Genomic DNA, 10,598 nt, shown 5'->3' with positions numbered 1-10,598 from the left:
CTGGCTGTGAAGCCATGTCTAATTCCTGGACCGGAGTCTTAGACTAGCATTGCACTGATTCCTGGAATTCTCATTAAGAATTTTGATATCTTTTTCCACTTAATTTTCGAAAAACAAAAAATTCAAAAAAATCATAAAATCCAAAAATTTCTTGTTTGAGTTTAGTGTCTCATCTTAAGTTTGGTGTCAATTGCATGCATTCATTCATATGTCTTAAGGATCTTCAAATAATTCTTGATGATTTCTTACTCTGATCTTTGAATTCTTTTGACTTGAGTGTTTATGTGTCTCATATAGTGTCAGTAGTATACAAACTGCTGAGTTTGGTGTCTTGCATGCATTGTTATTTGATTCTTGTTGCATTTTGATTATTAAAAATCCAAAAATATTTTTTAAGTTGTGTCTTTTCAAGTCAATAATACAAAGAATTGAAGATTCTGAACATGCTGCAGAGGAATTATACAGAAAAAGCTGGGCGTTCAAAACGCCCAGTGAAGAAGGACAGACTGGCGTTTAAACGCCAGCCAGGGTACCTGGTTGGCGTTTAACGCCCAAAAAGGGTGCATTTTGGGCGTTAAACGCCAGAATGGATACCATTCTGGGCGTTTAACGCCAGGATGGCAAAGGGGGAAGATTTTGTTTTTTTCAAATCAATTTTTTTTCAAGTTTTCAAAGTTTTTCAAAATCAAATCTTTTTCAAATCATATCTTTTCAATCAAATGTTTTCAAAGTCAATTTCTTTCCTTTTTCAAAGATACTTACTAACAATTAATGATTTGATTGAACATCTCAAATTTGTTGCCTTTTCTGTTGAGAAAGGTTTAATGTTTGAATCATATCTTTTCTTGTTAGGCAAGTCACTAATTTTCAAAGTCAAATCTTTTAAAAAAAAAAATTGTTTTCAAAACATATCTTTTAAAATTGTTTTCAAATCAAATTTTTTCAATCATATCTTTTTAATCACATCTTTTTCAAAATAAGTTTTCAATCAAATCTTTTTGATTTCTAATTTCAAAATCTTTTTCAAAAATCACTTGAATTCTTTTCCACTTTCAATTTTCGAAAATTATCAATCATTTTTTAAAATGTTTTTGACATCTTTCTAATTAATTTTCGAAAATTCTCTTCCCTCCTTCTCACATCCTTCTATTTATGGAGTACTACTCCTTCTTAATGCACAAATTCGAACTCTATCTAATTAAGTTCGAATTCTTCTACCTTCTTTCTTCTATTTTTCTTTTCCTCTGACACCTCAAGGAATCTCTATACTGTGACATAGAGGATTCCACATCTTCTTGTTCTCTTCTCTTTCATATGAGCAGGAGCAAAGACAAAGGCATTCTTGTTGAAGCTGACCCTGAACCTGAAAGGACCTTGAAGAGAAAGCTAAGAGAAGCCAAAGCACAACTCTCTTTAGAGGACCTGACCGAATTCTTCAAAGAAGAAGAACACATGGCAGCCGAAAACAACAACAATGCAAACAATGCAAGGAAGGTGCTGGGTGACTTTACTGCACCTACTCCCGACTTCTATGAGAGAAGCATCTCTATCCCTGCCATTGGAGCAAACAACTTTGAGCTTAAGCCTCAATTAGTTTCTCTAATACAACAGAATTGCAAGTTCCATGGACTTCCATTGGAAGATCCTCATCAGTTCTTAGCTGAATTCTTGCAAATCTGTGACACGGTCAAGACTAATGGGGTTGACCCTGAGGTCTACAGACTGATGCTATTCCCTTTTGCTGTAAGAGACAGAGCTAGAATATGGTTGGACTCTCAACCTAAAGAAAGCCTGGACTCTTGGGAAAAGCTAGTCAATGCCTTCTTGGCAAAGTTCTTTCCACCTCAAAAATTGAGCAAGCTTAGAGTGGAAGTCCAAACCTTCAGACAGAAGGATGGAGAATCCCTCTATGAAGCTTGGGAAAGATACAAACAATTAATCAGAAAGTGCCCTTCTGACATGCTTTCTGAATGGAGCATCATAGGAATTTTCTATGATGGTCTCTCTGAACTATCCAAGATGTCTTTGGATAGCTCTGCTGGAGGATCTCTTCATCTGAAGAAGACGCCTGCAGAAGCTCAAGAGCTAATTAAAATGGTTGCAAATAACCAATTCATGTACACTTCTGAAAGGAATCCTGTGAACAATGGGACAAGTCAGAAGAAAGGAGTTCTTGAGATTGATGCTCTGAATGCCATACTGGCTCAGAATAAGATATTGACTCAACAAGTCAATTTGATTTCTCAAAGTCTGTCTGGAATGCAAAATGCACCTGGCAGTAATAAGGATGCTTCATCTGAGGAAGAAGCTTATGATCCCGAGAACCCTTCAATGGAAGAGGTGAATTACCTAGGAGAACCCTATGGAAACACCTATAATTCTTCATGGAGGAATCATCCAAATTTCTCATGGAAGGATCAACAGAGACCTCAACAAGGTTTCAACAACAATAATGGTGGAAGAAACAGGTTTAGCAATGGCAAACCTTTTCCATCATCTTCTCAGCAACAGACAGAGAATTCTAAGCAGAACCCCTCTGACTTAGCAACCATGGTCTCTGATCTAATCAAAACCACTCAAAGTTTCATGACTGAAACAAGGTCCTCCATTAGGAATTTGGAGGCACAAGTGGGACAGCTGAGCAAGAAAGTTACTGAACTCCCTCCTAGTACTCTCCCAAGTAATACAGAAGAAAATCCAAAGGAGAGTGCAAAGCCATAACCATGGCCGAATATGGAGAGGAAAGAGAGGAGGTGGACGCCACTGAGGAAGACCTCAATGGGCGTGCACCAACCTCCTCTGAGTTCCCCAATGAGGAACCATGGAAATCTGAGGCTCAAAATGAGACCATAGAGATTCCATTGGACTTACTTCTGTCTTTCATGAGCTCTGATGAGTATTCTTCCTCTGAAGAGGATGAGTATGTCACTGAAGAGCAAGTTGCTAAATACCTTGGAGCAATCATGAAGCTAAATGACAAGTTATTTGGAAATGAGACTTGGGAAGATGAACCTCCTTTGCTCACCAAAGAACTGGATGACTTGTCTAGGCAGAAATTACCTCAAAAGAAACAAGATCCTGGGAAGTTTTCAATACCTTGTACCATAGGCACCATGACCTTCAAGAAGGCTCTGTGTGACTTAGGGTCAAGTGTAAACCTCATGCCTCTCTCTGTAATGGAGAAGCTAGGGATCTTTGAGGTACAAGCTGCAAGAATCTCATTAGAGATGGCAGACAATTCAAGAAAACAAGCTCATGGACTTGTAGAGAATGTTTTGGTAAAAGTTGAAGACCATTACATCCCTACTGATTTCATAGTCCTAGAGACTGGGAAGTGCATGGATGAATCCATCATCCTTGGCAGACCCTTCCTAGCCACAGCAAAGGCTGTGATTGATGTTGATAGAGGTGAACTGATCATTCAAGTGAATGAAAAATCCTTGGTGTTTAAGGCTCAAGGATATCCCTCTGTCACCATGGAGAAGAAGCATGAAGAGCTTCTCTCAAATCAGAAACAAACAGAGCCCCCACAGTCAAACTCTAAGTTTGGTGTTGGGAGGCCACAACCAAACTCTAAGTTTGGTGTTGAACCCCCACATTCAAACTTTAAGTTTGGTGTTGGGAGGTTCCCACATTGCTCTGAGTATCTGTGAGGCTCCATGAGAGCCCTCTATCAAGCTACTGACATTAAAGAAGCGCTTGTTGGGAGGCAACCCAATGATTATATTTTATCTATTTCCCTTTGTTATTTTATGTTTTTTGTAGGTTGATGATCATAAGAAGTCACAAAATCCATTGAAAAAGCAAAAACAAAATGAAAAACAGGAAGAAAAACAGCACACCCTGGAGGAAGAACCCACTGGCGTTTAAACGCCAGTGAGGCTAGCAGTTGGGCGTTTAACACCCAGTCTGGCACCATTCTGGGCGTTTAACGCCAGAAAGGGGCACCAGACTGGCGTTAAACGCCAGAAAAGGGCAAGAACCTGGCGTTAAACGCCAGGAATGGGCACCAGCCCGGCGTTTAACGCCAGAAATGACTCAAAACGTGATTTTGAGCAACATTTGGTGCAGGGATGACTTTTCCTTGACACCACAGGATCTGTGGACCCCACAGGACCCCCACCAACCCCACCACCACCCTCTCTCTTCTTCCCCCATTCACCAATCACCTCAATACCTCTTCCCCAAAAACCCTTCACCTATCAAATCCCATCTTTCTCTTCACCACTCACATCCATCCTTCACAAAACCCCACCAACCTCACCCTTCAAATTCAAACCACTTTCCCTCCCAAACCCACCCATAATGGCCGAACTCCATCTCCCTTCTCTCCTATAAATACCCTTCTTCACTCCTTCATTTTCACACAACCTAAACACCACTTCTCCCCTTTTTTGGCCGAATACAAAGCCATCCCCTTCTCCCTCATTTCTTCTTCTTCTACTCTCTTCTTTCTTCTTTTGCTCGAGGACGAGCAAACCTTTTAAGTTTGGTGTGGTAAAAGCGTTGCTTTTTCGTTTTCCATAACCATTTATGGCATCCAAGGCCGGAGAAACCTCTAGAAAGAGGAAAGGGAAGGCAAAAGCTTCCACCTCCGAGTCATGGGAGATGGATAGATTCATCTCAAGGGTGCATCAAGACCACTTCTATGAAGTTGTGGCCTTGAAGAATGTGATCCCCGAGGTCCCCTTTTCACTCAAAAAGGGTGAATATCCGGAGATCCGCCATGAGATCCGAAGAAGAGGTTGGGAAGTGCTTACCAACCCCATTCAACAAGTCGGAATCTTGATGGTTCAAGAGTTCTATGCCAATGCATGGATCACCAAGAACCATGATCAAAGTGTGAACCCGGATCCAAAGAATTATCTTACTATGGTTCGGGGGAAATACTTGGATTTTAGTCCGGAAAGTGTAAGGTTGGCATTCAATTTGCCCATGATGCAAGGAGATGAACATCCTTACACTAGAAGGGTCAACTTTGATCAAAGGTTGGACCAAGTCCTCACAGTCATATGTGAAGAGGGCGCCCAATGGAAGAGAGATTCAAGAGGGAAGCCGGTTCAATTGAGAAGGCATGACCTCAAACCCGTGGCTAGAGGATGGTTGGAGTTTATCCAACGCTCAGTTATTCCCACTAGCAACCGGTCCGAAGTTACTCTAGACCGGGCCATCATGATTCATAGCATCATGATTGGAGAAGAAGTGGAAGTTCATGAGGTTATAGCCCAGAACTCTATAAAGTGGCGGACAAGTCTTCCACCTTGGCAAGGCTAGCCTTTCCTCATCTCATTTGTCACCTCTGTTATTCAGTTGGAGTTGACATAGAAGGAGATACCCCCATTGATGAGGACAAGCCCATCACCAAGAAAAGGATGGAGCAAACAAGAGACCCCTCTCATCATGAGATCCCTGAGATACCTCAGGGGATGCACTTTCCTCCACAAGATTATTGGGAGCAAGTAAACACCTCCCTAGGAGAATTGAGTTCCAACATGGGACAACTAAGGGTGGAGCACCAAGAACACTCCATTCTCCTCCATGAAATTAGAGAAGATCAAAGAATCATGAGAGAAGAGCAACAAAGACAAGGAAGAGACATTGAGGAGCTCAAGCACTCCATAGGATCTTCAAGAGGAAGAAAGAGCCGCCATCACTAAGGTGGACCCGTTCTTAATCTCCTTGTTCTTTATTTTCTTGTTTTTCGAAAATTTATGCTTATGTTTGCCCATGTTTGTGTCTTGTGATCATTAGTGTCTTAGTGTCTATGCCTTAAAGTTATGAATGTCTTATGAATCCATCACCTTTCTTGAATGAAAAAAAAAAGAAAAAAAGAAAAACGTGCTTAATTGAAAAGAAAAAGAATTGCATGAATTTTGAATTTTATAACAGTTTAATTATTTTGATGTGGTGGCAATATTTTTGTCTTCTGAATGTATGCTTAAACAGTGCATATGTCTTTTGAATTTGTGATTCATGAATGTTGGCTCTTGAAAGAATGATGAAAAAGGAGACATGTTACTGAGGATCTGAAAAATCATAAAAATGATTCTTGAAGCAAGAAAAAGCAGTGAATACAAAAAAAAAGAGGCGAAAAAAAAAAACGAAAAAGAAAGAGAAAAAGAAAGAAAAAGAAAGAAATAAAGTTGTGATCCAAGGCAAAAAGAGTGTGCTTAAGAACCCTGGACACCTCTAATTGGGGACTCTAGCAAAGCTGAGTCACAATCTAAAAAGGTTCACCCAATTATGTGTCTGTGGCATGTATGTATCCGGTGGTGATACTGGAAGACAGAGTGCTTTGGGCCACGGCCAAGACTCAATAAGTAGCTGTGTTCAAGAATCATCATACTTAACTAGGAGAATCAATAACACTATCTGGATTCTGAGTTCCTAAAGAAGCCAATCATTCTGAGTTGCAAAGGATAGAGTGAGATGCCAAAACTGTTCAGAGGCAGAAAGCTAAAAGCCCCGCTCATCTAATTAATACTGATCTTCATAGATGTTTTTGGAATTCATTGCATATTCTCTTCTTTTTATCTTATTTGATTTTCAGTTGCTTGGGGACAAGCAACGATTTAAGTTTGGTGTTGTGATGAGCGGATAATTTATACACTTTTTGGCATTGTTTTTAGTATGTTTTTGGTATGATCTAGTTAGTTTTTAGTATATTTTTATTAGTTTTTAGTTAAAAATTCACTTTTCTGGACTTTACTATGAGTTTGTGTGTTTTTCTGTGATTTTAGGTATTTTCTGGCTGAAATTGAGGGATCTGAGCAAAAATCTGATCCAGAAACTCAAAAGGACTGCAGATGCTGTTGGATTCTGACCTCCCTGCACTCGAAGTAGATTTTCTGGAGCTACAGAAACCAAATTGGCGCGCTCTTAACGGCGTTGGAAAGTAGACATCCTGGGCTTTCCAGCAATATATGATAGTCCATACTTTGCTCAAGATTTGATGGCCCAAACCGGAGTTCAAACTCACCTCAAGAAATTCCAGCGTTAAACGCCGGAACTGGCACCTAAATGGGAGTTAAACGCCCAAACTGGCATAAAAGCTGGCGTTTAACTCCAAGGAGAGTCTCTACACGAAAATGCTTCATTTGCTCAGCCCAAGCACACACCAAGTGGGCCCGGAAGTGGATTTTTATGTCATTTACTCATCTTTTGTACACCTTAGGCTACTAGTTTTCTATAAGTAGGACCTTTTACTATTGTATTTGATATCTTGGTAGCTACCTTCGTGTTTTATGCTATCTTAGATCATTGGGAGGCTGGCCATTCGGCCATGCCTAGACCTTGTTCTTATGTATTTTCAACGGTGGAGTTTCTACACACCATAGATTAAGGTGTGGAGCTCTGCTGTACCTCAAGTATTAATGCAATTACTATTGTTCTTCTATTCAATTCCGCTTGTTCTTTGTCCAAGATATCACTTGTTCTTCAACTTGATGAATGTGATGATCCGTGACACTCATCATCATTCTCACTCATGAACAAGGTGACTGACAACCACTCTTGTTCTACAAGCAATCAAAGCTCTAGTGAATATCTCTTGGATTCCTGATAACACGATGCATGGTTGATCGCCTGACAACCGAGTGCTCGCCTGACAAACGAGCCAGCCATTCTGTGAGATCAGAGTCTTCGTGGTATAGGCGAGAACTGATGGCGGCATTCAAGAGAATCCGGAAGGTCTAACCTTGTCTGTGGTATTCTGAGTAGGATTCAATGATTGAATGACTGTGACGTGCTTCAAACTCCTGAAGGCGGGGCGTTAGTGACAGACGCAAAAGAATCACTGGATTCTATTCCGGCCTGATTGAGAACCGACAGATGGATAGCCGTGCCGTGACAGGGTGCGTTGAACATTTCCAATGAGAGGATGGGAGGTAGCCACTGACAACGGTGAAACCCTTGCATAAGCTTGCCATGGAAAGGAGTAAGAAGGATTGGATGAAGACTGTAGGAAAGCAGAGAGACGGAAGGGAAAGCATCTTCATACGCTTATCTGAAGTTCCTACCAATGAATTACATAAGTACCTCTATCTTTATCTTTATGTTTTATTCGTTCATCACCATACCCATTTGAGTCTGCCTGACTGAGATTTACAAGGTGACCATAGCTTGCTTCATACCAACAATCTCCGTGGGATCGACCCTTACTCGCGTAAGGTATTACTTGGACGACCCAGTGCACTTGCTGGTTAGTTGTGCGAAGTTGTAGTGATCACAATTTCGTGCACCAAATACCACAGACAAGGTTAGACTTTCCGGATTCCCAGGATCCTACTCGGAATACCACAGACAAGGTGAGACTTTCCGAATCCTCATGAATGCCGCCATCTATCTAGCTTATACCATGAAGATTCTATTGGGGAATCTAAGAGATACACATTCAAGCTCGGTTGCTTGTAGAACGGAGGTGGTTGTCAATCACGCGCGTTCATAGGTGAGAATGATGATGAGCGTCACATAATCATCACATTCATCATGTTCTTGGGTGCGAATGAATATCTTGGAATAAGAATAAGAGAGAATTGAATGAAAAGTAATAGTAATTGTATTGAAACTTGAGGTACAGCAGAGCTCCACACCCTTAATCTATGGTGTGCAGAAACTCCACCGTTGAAAATACATAAGTAAAAGGTTCAGGCATGGCCGAATGGCCAGCCCCCTGAGTGATCAAGAGACCGAATAATCAAAGGCTAAATAGTCAAGAGATTAAACTGTCAAAAGATATCTAATACAATAGTTAAATGTTCTATTTATAATAAACTAGCTCCTAGGGTTTACATGAGTAAGTAATTGATGCATAAATCCACTTCCGGGGCCCACTTGGTGTATGCTTGGGCTGAGCTTGATCAATCCACGAGCTGAGGTTTCTCTTGGAGTTGAACTCCGAGTTATGACTTGTTTTGGGCGTTCAACTCCGGATCATGACGTTTTTCTGGCGTTTAACTCCAGACAGCAGCATGTACCTGGCGTTCAACGATAAGTTACGTCGTCAATTTCCGAATGAAGTATGAATTATTATATATTGCTCAAAAGCTCTGGATGTCTAGTTTCCAACGCTGTTGAGAGCGCGTCATTTGGAGTTCTGTAGCTCCAGAAAATCCATTTCGAGTGCAGGGAGGTCAGATTCCAACAGCATCAGCAGTCCTTTTGTCAGCCTTTTTCAGAGTTTTGCTCAAGTCCCTCAATTTCAGCCAGAATTTACCTGAAATCACAAAAAAACACACAAACTCATAGTAAAGTCCAGAAATGTGAATTTAACATAAAAACTAATGAAAACATCCCTAAAAGTAGCTTGAACTTACTAAAAACTACCTAAAAACAATGCCAAAAAGCGTATAAATTATCTGCTCATCATGGGTCTTCTTGCCTTTCGCTAACGTTAGTGGCGTTTACTTTCACCACTAATGTTGGAGTTTCTCTTCTCTTCCACGTTAGTTCCCACGTTAATGCAACTAACGTAGCAACTAACGTAGGTCTTCTTGCCCTTCACTAACGTTAGTGGCATTCACTTTTACCACTAACGTTCCAAACTTTCCTTCCTTCCATGTTAATGGCCACGTGTGGTACTAACGTGGCCACTAATGTGGCTCTTCTCTGCTTCTTGTTACCTGGAATCAATCAAACAAAGTGCATCAAGGTCTTGCTCTTAATTATGAGATCATGCATCATCCATTTTATCATTCAATTCATGCATAATTCTCATGAAATCATTCAAAATTCACAATGTTTGCTTGAATCATAGTATGATTGCATTTTCAACCAAATACTTGCTTATTTCCTAAGAAAATGCATGAAACCAACCTAAGCATACAAAAAATGGTTAGTAAAACTAGCCAAAATGCCCTGGCATCATGTTCATAAAAAAATCAAGGGAAAAAGACAAATAGGTCCCTGACTTTTCAAACTTTTGACAAATACATCCCTGACAAAATTTAAATACAAAAAAGTCCCTGACTTTAACAAACGGAGGACAATTTAGTCCTTCCGTCTATTTGCCTCTCATACACCTAACGGAACTGGCTGACGTGGCTGAAACGGTGTCCAGGTGTCCGTTACGGTGCTACGTTGGAAGGGGAAAAAAGTTCGAAGGACAAATAAGTCCTTGACGTCATTTTACAAATAAAGTTCGAAGGACAAATAGGTCCTTGAGAATTTTTTTTTCAAAATTAATAAACTCATTTCCTAAATTCTCTCATCTACCTCTCTCCATTTTTATATTTCTCTCTACTATTTTTACTCTATATATAATTATATTTTATATTAGTAATTTGACAAATCAAAATATGTCATTCGATATTTTTTTACAATTAAAATATTTTAAATGTAAAATTATACACATTAAATTATTTTAAATTTTAGATAACGAATGTTAAAATTAATTACTAATAAAAAATTAGACTTTTAATATAAAAATAATAACTAAAAATCTTATTATTTAATTTTTTATCTGCAGATATCTTGGTCTTCTTAGTCAAAAACTTTTGTCAACTTACGACTTTTTTGTAAAAGTAGTTTGATTTTATAAATCTTTTGTGTCATACATAATTTATACTGTTAGAACAAAGTGAACTATAATTTTAAAAAAA

The 10,598-nt window shown here is 39.6% G+C and overlaps 1 non-coding gene across 1 annotated transcript; it reads right to left on the bottom strand.

Moving 5' to 3' along the window:
• Window positions 1-1,857: 1,857 nt before the first annotated feature.
• LOC130964979 (small nucleolar RNA R71) lies at window positions 1,858-1,965 on the bottom strand. The gene has a single exon (XR_009081041.1). It is a non-coding gene; the product is annotated as a small nucleolar RNA R71 (small nucleolar RNA).
• Between the last annotated feature and the right edge of the window lie 8,633 nt (window positions 1,966-10,598).

This window comes from Arachis stenosperma, chromosome 2, assembly GCF_014773155.1.
Source record: "Arachis stenosperma cultivar V10309 chromosome 2, arast.V10309.gnm1.PFL2, whole genome shotgun sequence".
Taxonomy (NCBI): domain Eukaryota; kingdom Viridiplantae; phylum Streptophyta; class Magnoliopsida; order Fabales; family Fabaceae; genus Arachis; species Arachis stenosperma.
This window is presented reverse-complemented; position numbering and strand designations above follow the sequence as displayed.